Below are 14,681 nucleotides of genomic sequence, written 5' to 3'. Positions count from 1 at the left end.
GTTCAATGTTAAATCTATTGAGATATTCAATACCAAACAAAGTATAATTTTATTTTGGCCCAATTATTGTAGATTCAAATTTGTTTACATCATTACCAAATGATGGAGAGTGGGGAAACAATGCTGGGTCAAGGCTTTACATATAACAAAGGATTTTTTTTATAAGTTTTCTCAACAACATAATCATGATTAGTGATCTTTTTATGAGAACATCCACACATAATTCTGTCAACATGTTTTTAAATTTTAATTCCTAGGCTTCAAACTTTTATTTAGAAAACCCATACCACATCAACACATTAACATCTATATTAAACCATTGTCATTTAGTGTAGATTCAAGTTAATTCATATAACCCCCACCCCCTTAAGTTGTATGTTTCGACGTTTTAGCCACACTGGATTTCATTTTGCTTTCTTCTTGGCCGTGACATGTATTACTAACAGGTGAGCAATGTCACTCATGGTCGCACCACTTCTTTATTGCTGACCTTTTTCTTGCAGAAGTGCACATGTTTTTATTGATTTTTATTATCAAGTAACCTTGGTAAACAGGTTTCAACTTTTCAAGTTTTTATGGCAAATTTGAAAGCATTTTTTTTTATACCTCACTTTTTATAAATATGATTAGAGGTCATATTGTTTGGTCTATGCATTCGAAACAATTTAACACAAGAAATTGATCTATTATTTTAAAACCCTATTTCCCAATGTGTAGGGGTAAAATATTTCAAGTGCACAGATATTGTTTGACCAATTGACTTCTCTAGGTCATAAACATGCTTTTCTAAAATTTGTCACAAGTTCAGTTTTACAAGCAAAAACACTTTATTTACTCATTATTAGTGCAACAAAAATTAATCAATAGCTTCTAAGGCTACCACCATATCAGTTCAAAAACAACCGCAATGACCTTTTTCTTTTTTTAATTTATAGTTTTCCAGGTTTTAAAAAAACATTAAGTTATTCCCCACCTCATTAATTCTATCTTAAATGATAGATAATTTATTAGAAAACGATATATATCTTCAAAATTCACAATATTTTATGAATAAATATTCAAAGAAATATTTGGAATAACATAATTTCAAGTTGAATACATATTATAACTTTAAAAATAAACCTACCTGATGCATTTAGTTTTTGGGCCTGAGAAACTATTAATTTTTTTTTAGCCTTAATGAAACCTGTATGCAACATTTATGTCCTATGGAGTTGTATTTCTTTTAAACTGTGTCAAATACAACACACATGCATCCATCTTTGAGATAAGATGTTCCAAAATATACTGGTAACCACATTGTATAATGTGCTCGTCGATACTGTTTAACATTTTATTCTTATTATTTCACAAATGCAACCTATTTTTGCAACATTATTAATGTGTGTGAAAAAATCATTACTTGCCTATATCCTGACCACATTATGAAACTTTTTTTTTTTATTATATTGTGAACATTTTTGGTAAAATCCTTTCACAGGATTTTTGAACGAATGTTATCAGTTCTTATTTTGTTGTTTTTACACAATTATTGTTCCAGCTATTCCAGAAAAAATGTAGTTGGTTGTGGGGGAGGGGGCTAATAGGCACTTAATACATTTTTTTAGGTAGTAAAGTATACAAATTACTTTCATTTGAAATTTACAGACAGCATACAATGTTCCATCTCAAACACATCACATCGTATAATTTTTGTAGTGAGTATCATTAACTTTGACGAGCGCTATCTATTCAACCTGTAGCAGAAAAAACGCAATTTTTTTATTTTGAATTTAGATGAATGGTGCTATATCAAAAGAATTTCCAATTCAATGTAATGCTGATTGGGGGGAAAAATAATTAACAATACAAGTGGTTAGGTAAAATTAAAAGTGCCTTTTAAACTTTCCATATTACATTTTTTACCTGGAATAGCTCAATGTCAAATTGAAATGACATTTCTGAAATAAAACAATGCAAAATTTGTATATCTCTTCTCATTTGATGTTCTGACTGAAACTTTAGAAAATGCACAATTCAAGTACAAACAGGCGAACAAGTTTACATACATTTTACTCTTAATATTTCATATAAATTGTGCATTTATTTTTAGTTACATTTCATTTTAGATTTTGGGCATCACTTTTCCCATAACTACATTTTTAGTTTACCAGAGCAGAAAGCTCAAGTGAGCTTTTATCGATTGTCTGTTGCTGTAAATGTAAACGTTTAAGTTTCATCTTCTTGATATTGCAACAATTTCTTGAAAAATGAATGACATACATATTTTAAAATTCTTCTAAAGAACCTATGTGTCATCAAAGATGACTTTGATATTCTCTGGTAGTATAGATAAAAATTTCTTGCAAGCTTTACCCCTGAGAGAAGGCAGGCCAAAATGGAAGATAAAGGTTTCACATGTGCAATACCTTCTCAAGCACAGCAAAACAAGAATTAATCATATTTATATGCAAGCATCCTTGATTGTGTACTTTCAGTTATCTTTGCAAAATTGACTTCTAATCGCGTGAATTTCTGTCCTCAACATGAGAAGCTATCATGGCTAGATCTCGTAAACGGAAAGAGATTAACAAACAAAACCTGTAAAATTAGGATTGGTAGATCTTGATGAGTAGGCAAATCCATTTTGGTTAACATTTTCCGCCGTCACTTCCGGTTGTCACACGAAGTGATGGAATAAATCTAATATTGAAACATTTCTTTATAGAATCTTCTTAGTCAAACATTTAAAAAAATAAAACTGATTTTTGTAAACGTTATTGAGACTTTAATAGTTTAAAGTAACATCAGTAATCTTGGTAAGTTACACCTCCTGTCGTTCGTTTTCCCGAAATCAATTAAACAAATCATATGCCTCTTTTAACATATATAAAAGTTCATTCATGCAGATCAATAGAGGAGAACGGAAGACCTTCTTTGTTGCTTTAGCAACAAGAGTTTCTATGAAGTTTATATAAAATTCCGTTTTTTGAAAAATTCATTTCCGGTCCGAAGTTATGGCCGATTTTCGAATTTTAAAATGGACTTTTGTCCGGCAGTTTTCTCGGAAACGGTTTGAGGTAAAGATATGAAATTTACAGGAGTATTAGATCATGATATTCTATTTGTTTTGAAGTTGTTTTCGTGTGTTTCCAGTACTTCCTGTCCGAACCGGAAGTGAATTTGTTTTTGGTCAATTTTTGATTTTTTTGTTTTTAAATATTTTTTCAAGATATTCTTATGTAAAACAGACATTTTTCTACAAATACTAAATATATAATTTGTTTTTAAATCAGATTCCGCATTTTGTATATTTTCGGTACCGAAATTTTCTCTATTTACGTTGTATGTATAAGGTGGGCAAAGAAAGATAACTCTAACCTGTGAATGAGAATAGAACTTTCGAGATAAAGGCGGAAATAGTATTGATAACGTTAGAGAAATATATACGCTCTCCAGATCAACATATTTACACATTCAATATTCTCTCTTTTGCATGTTACTTAATTCACTGTATGCATATTAGTTTAAATTTGGCTGGGTAGTGTTAGTCTGTATATTGAAAGTTTTTGATATACATACAAATTTATATCTAAAAAAAAAATTACCGTTCTGTGTCAACTAAGCACTTTGAAGAAAATAATATTGTACGCAGTATACATTACAGCGATGTATAAACAATTATTCTACAAAAATACTAAACATATTATTTATTCAATCGGATTCTGCATTTTGGAGATTTAAGGTTCCGTCAATAAATTCATTTTCTCTATTTACGTATATAGTGACAATGAGCAAAGATAGATAACTCTGACTTGTAAGTGGGAATAGAACTTTCGAGATAAAGGCGGAGGTAGTATCCATGACGTCGCAGACGTCTATATCCACACTTTTCACATAAAAAAAATAGACTTTGAGTTTCCATATCCACTTCTGCATGAAAGATTACGTTGGTTACTGCTTTCAGTATATGCATAGTTTAAAGTTGTCAGCGTAGTGTAAATCTGTAATGTCTGTTATGATTATATTTTTAAAAAATATTCTTAATTCATTCTCTAATTTGAATGCGAAATTATCCCGGAATCCGAGTTTTATTTTCGATTCTAAAATATTATATGTACTCAAAAGGGAACTGAGAGATAGAAGAGTAGGTGTAAAGCCTTTAGAAATAAATTGATATCTGCAACTTAAAAGAAAGAAAATCGATCTATAGATTTGATTTGGTTTTAACACGTATATTTCATTGATATTTATTGTACATGATCTATACTTTTATATACCCGAGAAGTTATTAAAAATGAGAAAAAGCTATTCTTGGATTTTTGTGAAATACTAGTACTCAAAGGGTTGACATTATGTGAAAGTTACGCGTTTCTGTGTGAAATAATGCTACGTTAAAAACATGATACAAAAACATCTGCAAAAGTCTGTTGATATGTTAGATAAAGTATAAGAATGAACACAATAATATGCAATGCTATATTATTGTATGTATGTACATACAACCTTAGTACGTATTTTCCTTTTAATTCATAAAACATAAAATTACCGAGTATGTAATTCTTTTGAAGCCTCCCCCCCTCTTGATTTTATTCGGAGACATTATTGCAACTATAGGCCTTTGAATTATAAATTCGTTATACAATTAAATCTGGAACATTTGGTTATAATTACCATTAACATGTATACAGAATTCATATTCTATAATAGTAGATTTTTCATTACGCAAGATACTGAAATTTACATGTCTGAGAGAGAGAGAGAGAGAGAGAGAGATATTCCCTTTTAATCCTGATTATCCTAATCCATTTACATAGACAAAAAATCAGTTCTATATCAGTTGTACCCATTCTTTATTCAATATTTTCTGATTTCATAGTCCGTCATAGTCACTCTCTGTATATTTTTCTGCTTAAGAAGTATTACACTAAGTGCACATGTATTGACCTGTCAATCAAAATCACCGGACGCTGTATGCATTGCAATAAAGTTGTTCGAAATGATTTTTATTAAGTATGATCTTTAAGAAAAATCTGATGCAACAAATTTGAGAAATGAAAAATAAAATAAAAACATAGCTAGAGTATCATATATCTTTATTATGGATTTCAATTGTGGGACGTAGAGACCGGTCCGTCAGATGCATATGAGATCGTTTAAATCGAGGTCCGAGTCAGATGGTACTGACTTAAAAGATTCCTTACAGCTGAATGGCGATTAGAGCCAAATTATAGGACAACATTTTGAGGTCTCCACCGGCGAGTGGAGGCTTCTCCATGTGAAAGATTCTCGAGAGGGACATTAAACAACATATAATCAATTAATCGATTGCTGAATAATTCCTGTAGTTGAATAATCTTTCTGCTGAAAAATCTCGATAGTATTACTGTAGAAATCAACGACTTTACGTTTAATGTGGTACTAACTTAGTTCATGACATTCGCGAAAGTTTTGATCATCCCTCGAAATATGAAATATCCAAAGTTCAACTTAACGTTGCTGACCATCAAAGTAAACTGCACCATCACAATTGTCCCAGAACATAAACACAGTGAAGTTTATGAGAATAGGGTGTTCGTTCGTCCGTTGGTTTGTCTATAATACACTTGTGTGTCTTATGAGTGCCAAAATGAGGCAGGTAGCATCGTTTTTGAAAGTGGGGGGGGGGGGCGAACCAGAGAAAATTTTAGTGGACAACTTTTTCAAAGCCAACTTACAATCACTTCCAATTTTTTCCTACAATCCTTGATATCACTATACTATGGTTATAAAGTGGGGGGGGGGGCAACCATCCTATCGATGAACATTTACTGTAGTAAAGGTTATGTTGGGGAAAAAAGTGGGGGGTCGGGCCCCCCCCCCCCCCCCCCCCCCTCCCGGTTGCTACGTCCCTGAAAATAAATAAGAACAAGATTGGTCATGAAAATCAAAGTACCTTAAGTACTAAAAGACCTTTTTGCAGTTTTTTTTTCTTTCAGAGTACATATGATATCTATGTTTTTTGCAGAGAAAAAAGCAAATTCTTACAGATTTAGAAGAACGGAAGACTTATTTGTTGCCATGGCAACAAGATTCTAGTTATTATTCTTTTTTTTCTTCTTTGTTCTCCGGTACTTTTTTTGTCCGCGAGTGTTCTCAGAAACTGTTCACCCAACTGAGCTAAAACCTTTTTAGGGTTAATAGGTGTGTAGTGTAGGTGTGCAACACGAAGGTTATTTTGCGCGCATTCGCATGCACGTGCGTGCGCGTGAAGTGAGTGAAATGACTGATATACTTAATATAGCCATAACTTTTACATTTTTTGATGAAATGCTTTGAAACTCATTACATAAGGATATCTTAATAATGTTAATGATATGACACTGTCAAATTAGCACGAACTCACGCGCATGCACGTGCGCCTTGCTCTGATTGGCTGAAACAAAAATTTCAATTTCTCTTTTGTTTTTTGACGAAATAGTTTGAAATTTTTAACGTTGTCATGAATTAAGACATCCTTCAATATACTATGGAAAAAATTTCATGAAATCACGCGCATGCACGTGCGCCTTGCTCTGATTGGCTGAAACTTTAAATGGCTATATCTCCTTTGTTTTTTGACGAAATGCATTGGAATTTAAAACATAGTCTTGCATTAGGATATCCTGCAATATGATATACAAAAAATTTCAACAAATCACGCGCATGCACGTGAGCTGCAACCTGATTGGCCGAAACTTTAAATGGCTATATCTCCTTTGTTTTTTGACGAAATGCTTTGAAATTTAAAATATGTTCATGCATTGGGATATCCTACAATATCATGTAGAAAAAAATCATGAAATCACGCGCATGCACGTGTGCTGCAATCTGATTGGCTGAAACTTGAAATGGCTATAATTACCTTGGTTTTCAACCAAACAGGATGGGATTTAGAATATAGATAGATATAAGGGCCTCCTACAAGAAGGTATGGTCATCATGCACGTGCACGCACGTGCGTACATTTGGAACGAGTGAAATTAAAAATACACTTGAATGAGTGATTTTTTATACTTTTGGACTAAATGGTTTAATATATAGTATATTTAAATATATAGAAAATTGTAGACAAGATGATATGATCATTGCGCACGTGCATTCACATGCGCACGCCTGCAATGTTAAAATTTGAATATAATTGGTATCCCTCTGGGAAAACATTGTTAAAGGCAAAAATGCACAGATGTTGTCTTATTTAATAAGGCTTACATGGAATATGGCACCAAAAGGGAGTTGGGGAGCGTTTGGGGAACATCTGTAACGGTTCCCGTTACAATGAGCACTAGTTATGTTCCCCAAACGAAGTTGGGGAACATATTGTTTTTACTCTGTTTCTTATTATTAAGGTCTTCCGTTTCCAACGGAAGACCTTATTGTTTTCGTTCGGTTTCTTTTTCCCTATTATTATTATTTTTATTATTATTCTTACCGATTTTGTGCACGCGAGTTCTCGCAAACGGCTCGATGGATTTTCACGAAACTTTCAGATCTAATAGATATCGATCTGAACCTTATTGGAAATTTTTTGTATTGAGAACGTCACTTCCGGTCATGAGATATGTACGATTTTCTGATTTTCAGTGGGTCTGGTTGTCCTGGTAACTCCTCCTAAATGACTTGAGATATGGAGTTGAAATTTTGAGTGTAGATAAAGAAAGGATTGTAGAAGTGCCATTTTGAGCTTAGAGCTTTGCAGCGCCAGAGGCATTAAAGCTAGCCTGAGTTTAAAAAATGGCTCAAAAATATCTCACGCAATTTGACAACTTTTCGATTTTATCTTCTTATCTATAAACATTTTGCTAAAACATACAGAATAAAAGTTGTTAAGAAATTTACGATCTTTCATTTGATATGAAGGAAAACGGGCTGACCCCTCAAATAAGGGGCCTAGAGCGGCTGAAAGACTTTCATCTATAACTCTTTCACTATCAATTTTTTGTTATAAATTACTGAAGCAAAAGTGTTTATCTTAACAATTTGCAACAATACATTTTAAAATTATGATCATATGTTACGTAATTAGGTGTCATAAGGGACTGGAATACTGAAACTTTGACGCTTCATATCATGAAAAGAGGGAACATTTTGATAAGCAATATTGAACAAAAGATGGTCAGAATAATATTCTAAACAATATGCATACTAAATATCTATATGAAGCATATCTCCACAACGAAAATAAATCTCTGAATAGGTGTTGAACAAAAAGTCTTTGAAATTACAAGACCTTTCATTTGATATCAAGAAAAAGGGACTGACACCTTAAAATAGGGGTTTAAAGGGGCCAAAAGTTTTGCATCTGTACCTCTTGAATGATCAATATTTTGTGATACATTACAGTAGCAAAGATATACATCTTAACGACTTGCAACAATATAATATAAAATTTTGGTCATATCTTACGTAATAAGGGGTTGCAATGGGGCCAAAATGCTATTTTTTGTCATGCTTTACGTCTTGAAGGGAGGGGGGGGGGGGTATTTTTATAAGCCATATTGAACAAAAAATGTTCAGAAAATAGTGATAAAAATGAGAAACTTTAAATTCATTGAAGGAAAACTTAATGTTACTCTCTTTTAACGAATATCTCAGTCAAAATCACATCTCATCTTATCGAGAAATTCATTATTATTATTATTTTTCTTACCGATTTTGTGCACGCGATTTCTCAGAAACGGCTGGACCGATTCTCACCAAATTTTCAGATCTGATAGATATTTATCTGAACCTTGTCGGAAATTTTTCCTAAATACTTCGTCACTTCCGGTCGTGAGATATGGACGATTTACTGATTTTTAGAGGGTCAGCTTGTCCTGAGATCTCCTCCTAAACGACTTAAGATATCGACTTGAGATTTTCAGTGAAGGTAGAGGAAGGATAGTAGATGTGACATTTTGCATAAAGAGCTTTCCAGGTAAGAAGGCATCGACGCTCGCCTGGGCTCGAAAAATAGCCTCATACTCATCTCGCAAAAATTGACACGTTTTCTTTTATATCTTTTTACCTGTTAATATTTTGTTAAGACATAGATAATAAAAAATGTGCTATATAGTAAGACCTTTCATTTGATATCAAGTAAACGGGGTTAGTCCTTCAAATTAGGGGCACAGAGGGGCCAAAAGTCTCTCGTCTTTAACTTTTTTGTTTTTCAATATTTTCAAATTATATTAGTATAGTTGATAGAAAAATTTCTTATTAGGCTGAATATATAATTCGTTTGTAAATTTATAAATTCAAACTCGAGATATTAACATTCAAAAATCTGAAGCGGGAAAGAAATGGCGGCGGTCTCTGTCAATTCCGACATTTCGCAAGAGCGGTTAACAGAGGCAGCCGAGCGTTTGCTTGAACGAAAGTATCATAAGGAGCAATGAAATGTGTAGGGATACTTGGATTGTCATGTCGTAGGTTCGTTGCAATTCTGTGTCAAACTACATTCATAATCCAAGGTCTCCTTACAAGTCTTCTTTAATTGGTTTTGGTTGTTTCTCAAAGTGGAAAAAAGAAAAGAATTAATGTGCAAATTAAGTACGCATTGATGATATTATCTAAATCAAAAGGATTTAATTAAAAGAGAAAAGGCATGATTCCATGATGTTTTATCAAAGATCATAGTCAAAGTCATATCTCATCTTATCGAAAATTCGGATGGAAGACCTACTCGTTGCTCGCAACGAGATCGCATCTAGTTATTATTAGGGTCTTCCGTCTCCAACGGAAGACCCTTCTATTATTCTATTGTTTCTTTTTCACTTTTATTAGGGTCTTCCGTCTTCAGCGGAAGACCCTTCCATTATTCTTCGGTTTCTTTTTCACTTTTATTAGGGTCTTCCGTCTTCAGCGGAAGACCCTTCTATTATTCTTCGGTTTCTTTTTCACTTTTATTATTATTATTCTTTTTTCTCCTTACCGATTTTGTGCAGAAGATTTCTCGGAGATGGCTCGATCGATTTGGTTCAAATTTTCGGTATTGATGTGCTTCTATCTGAAGTTTGTACCGGCGTTTCAATTTTGAAAAAATCACTTCCGGTCGGAAGTTATCGCCCTTTAATCAAAATTTAGATGACCTCCATGTCTGTGATGGAACTCAAAAACGGCTGAAGCTAGAAAGCTGAAATTTTCAGGGATGGTAGAGGACATGTTGCCATATTGCACCTGGGTCAGGATATTTTCCGGAAGTGCCTAGTATGGGAGCTCGGTAGGGGTCAAAATTTAGGACACGAATCATGACCGATTTTTTGAGACGTTTCGCATCATATCTTTTAAAGTATAAATATTTTGTTATAACATACTGAACATCATTTGTGCAGAACATCAAGATCTTTCATATTATACCAAGAAAAAAGCGCTGACTCATCACATTAAGGGCAAAAAGGGGCCAAAAGTCTTTAATCGATAACTCTTTAACAATCAATATTTTGGTATATATTACTGAACAAAAAATGTTAAGCTTAACAATCTACAACTATATATTATGATATTCATGTCGTATGGTACATAATTAGGGGCCACAAGGTGCCAGAATGCTAAATCTTTGATGCTTTATATCTCGAAAGGGAGAAATATTTTGATAAGCAATATTGAAGAAAAGATGTTCAAAATAATGTTCTGAATAAAATGCAACCTTTTTTTTTGCTAAACGTCCCCATTATGGAGTTGAAGGGTTGGCCCCTAAATATATCTTTTCCTAACAGCTCAAAAACGAAAAAGAATTTCTGAACAGTTGTTGAACACAAAATGTTCAAAATCTTAAGATCTTTAAGATGAGATCCCGAAAAAGGGGCTGGGCACTCGAATTAGGGGCCAAGAGGGGCCAAAAGTCTTCAATCGATAACTCTTTATCAGTTAATATTTTGTAATACATTACTGAAGCCAGGATGTTTATCTCAACCATCTACAACTATATATTATGATTTTTATGTCGTATGGTACATAATTAGGGGCCACAAGGGGCCAGAATGCTAAATCTTTGATGCTTTATATCTCGAATGGAAGAAATATTTTGTTAAGCAATATTGAACAAAAGATGTTCAAAATAATGTTCTAAACAATATGCAATCTTTCATTTTTTGCTAAACATCCCCATTAAGGAGTTGAAGGGTTGGCCCCAATATATTTCTTTTGCTAATAGCTCAAAAACGAAAAAGAATTTCTGAATAGTTGTTGAGCAAAAAATGTTCAAAATCGTAGGAGCTTTAAGATGATATGAATAAAAAGGGCCGATTCCTAAAATTAGGGGCCGTTAGGGGCCAAAGGCCGATTTTTAAAGTCTTTAATGTTCAATGTCTTTTACAGATTGTGGTAAATCATTATTTTAGATTGAAAATCGCAATCAAAATCTTATCTCATCTCATCAAGAATTGGACGGAAGACCCACTCGTTGCTCGCAACGAGATCGTATCTAGTTATTATTATTTTTCTTCCTGGGAAAATTTTGTCCTCGAGTGATCTTGTAAACTACACATCCGACTAAGGTAAAATGTTTTTAGGGTTAGTAGACATGTTATGTAGATTTGCCGAACGAAGGTCATTTTGCGCGCACGTGCTTGCAAGAGCGCGCACGTGCAACACGTGAAATGACCAATATAATGCATATTGCTGTAACTTTTCTATTTTGTGATGAATTTTTTTGAAAGTTATAATGTAAGGATACATTAGTAGTATAGACAAGATGGCATGGTCAAAATAGCAAGATCTCACGCGCATGCACGTGCGCTTCGCTCTGATTGGCTGAAACTAAAGTCTCAATATCTTTCTTGTTTCTTGTCATAATCTTTTGAAATTTTGAACATAGTCCTACATTATGAAGACCTACAGCATGATATATGAAAATTTTCATGAAAGCATGCGCATGTGCGCGTGCTGCAATCTGATTGGCTGAAACTTAAAATGGCTATATCTCCTTTGTTTTTTGACGAAATGCTTTTAAATTTAAAACATAGTCATGCATTAGGATATCCTAAAATATGATATAGAAAAACATTAATGAAATCACGCGCATGCACGTGTGCTGCAATCTGATTGGCTGAAACTTTATATGGCTATACCTCCTTTGTTTTTTGACGAAATGTTTGGAATTTTAAAATATAGTCATTCATTTAGATATCCTTCAATACGATAAAGATAAAAATTTATGAAATCACGCGCATGTATGTGTGCTGTAATCTGATTGGCTGAAACTTCAAATGGCTATAACTACCTTGTTTTTCAACCAAACATGATGGGATTTAGAACATAGATAGATGTAATGGACTTCTACAAGAAGGTATGGTCACCATGCTCATGTATGCACCTGCGTGCACGTGAAATGGGTAAAATCAAAAATACACTTGATTGAGCGTTGTTTTTTATTATTTTGGATTAAATACTTTAATATTTAGCATATTAAAATATATAGATTGAGTAGACAATATGATATGGTCATTACAATTACAGTGTGCAATGATAAAATTCGAATGAACATGGTATCCTTCTGGGTAAACGTTGTTAAAGTCTCAAATGCATAGAGTTTGTCTTATTTAATTACGCTTACAGGGGATATGACTATAAAAGGAAGTTGGGGAGCGTTTGGGGAACATCTGTAACGGTCCCCGTTACAATTAGCACTAGTTATTATTATTTTTCTTCCTGGGAAAATTTTGTCCGCGAGTGATCTTGTAAACTATACATCCGACTTAGGTGAAACCTTTTTAGGGTCAGTAGGCATGTTATGTAGAGTTGCCCAACGAAGGTCATTTTGCGCGCACGTGCTTGCAAGAGCACGCACGTGCAACACGTTAAATGGCCAATATAATGTATACTGCCGTAACTTTTCTATTTTTTGATGAAATGCTTTGAAACTCATAATGTAAGGATATATTAGTAGTATAAACAAGACGACATGGTCAAAATACCAAGATCTCACGCGCATGCACGTGCGCTTTGCTCTGATTGGCTGAAACTAAAGTCTCAATATCTTTCTTGTTTTTTGACGAAATCCTTTGAAAGTTTGAATATAGCCCTGCATTAGGATATGCTACAACATGTTATAAAGCAATTATCATGAAAACACGTGCATGCATGTGCGCTGCAATCTGATTGGCTGAAACTTTAAACAGCTATAACTCCTTTGGTTTTCAACCAAACAGGATGGGATTTGGAGCATAGATATATATAATGCACTTCTACAAGAAGGTATTGTCACCATGCACATGCATACACGTGCATGCACGTGCGCTGCAAAATCTGATTGGCTGAAACTTTAAATAGCTATAACTCCCTTGATTTTCAATCAAACAGGATGGGATTTGGAACATAGATATATAAAATGGACTTTTAAAAAAAGGTATGGTCACCATGCGCATGCATACACGTTCGTGTACGTGAGCTGCAATCTGATTGGCTGAAACTTTAAAAAGCTATAACTCCTTTGGTTTCAACCAAACAGGATGGGATTTGGAACATAGATATATTAAATGGACTTCTACAATAAGGTATGGTCACCATGCACATGCATACACGTGCGTGTACGTGAGCTGCAATCTGATTGGCTGAAACTTTAAACAGTTTTAACTCCCTTGGTTTTCAACCAAACGGGATGGGATTTAGAACATAGATAGATTTAATGAACCTCTACAAGAAGGTATGGTCACCATGCTCATGTATGCACGTGCGTGCACTTGAAATGGGTAAAATCAAAAATACACTTGAATGAGCGAATTTTTTAATACTTTTGGATTAAATACTTTAATATTTAGTATATTAAAATATATAGATTGTGTAGACAAGATGATATGGTCATTACGTATATGCCTTTACATGAGCACACATGCAATGCTAAAATTTGAATGAGCATGGTACATTTCTGGGTAAACATTGTTAAAATTTCAAATGCATAGAGTTTGTGTTAATAAATGAAGCTTACAGGGAATATGGCACCAAAAGGGAGTTGGGGAGCGTTTGGGGAACATCTGTAACGGTCCCCGTTACAATTAGCACTAGTTATTAAGGTCTTCCGTTTCCAACGGAAGACCTTATTGTTTTCGTTCTGTTTCTTTTTCCCTCTTCTTTTTTTATTATTATTCTTACAGATTTTGTGCACGCGAGTTCTCGGAAACGGCTTGATGGATTTTCAGGAAATTTTCAGATCTAATAGATATTGATCTGAACCTTATTGGAAATTTTTTATACTGAGATTGCCACTTCCGGTCGTGAGATATGGACGTTTTTCTGATTTTCAGAGGGTCTGCTTGTCCTGGTAACTCCTCCCAAATGACTCGAGATAATGAGTTGAGATTTTCAGTGTAGATAGAGGATGAATTGTAGAAGTGCCATTTTGAGACTATATCTATCCAGTGCAAAAGGCACCAAAGCTCGCCTGAGTTTTAAAAAATGGCTCAAAATTATCTCACACAATTTGGCACATTTTGTTTCATATCTTCATACCTGTTCATAATTTCTTAAAATATATTGAAGAAAAAATGTGCAAAATCACAAGACCTTTCATTTGATATCAAGAAAATGGGACTGACCCCTCAAATTAGGGGCTCAGAGGGGCCAGAAGTCTTTTACCTATAACTCTCTAATAATCAGTATTTTGTTATACATTACTGAAGCAAAAGTATTTATCTTAACAATTTGCAACAATATATCATAAAATTTTGATCATATGTTACGTAATTAGGGGTCACAAGGGGCCAGAA

The sequence above is a fragment of the Saccostrea cucullata genome, unplaced genomic scaffold, assembly GCF_032062105.1.
Source record: "Saccostrea cucullata isolate Sc308-1 unplaced genomic scaffold, CSIRO_AGI_Scuc_v1 ctg6220, whole genome shotgun sequence".
Lineage (NCBI taxonomy): Eukaryota > Metazoa > Mollusca > Bivalvia > Ostreida > Ostreidae > Saccostrea > Saccostrea cuccullata.
The sequence above is the reverse complement of the archived record's forward strand: the minus strand, read 5'-3'. Positions refer to the sequence as shown.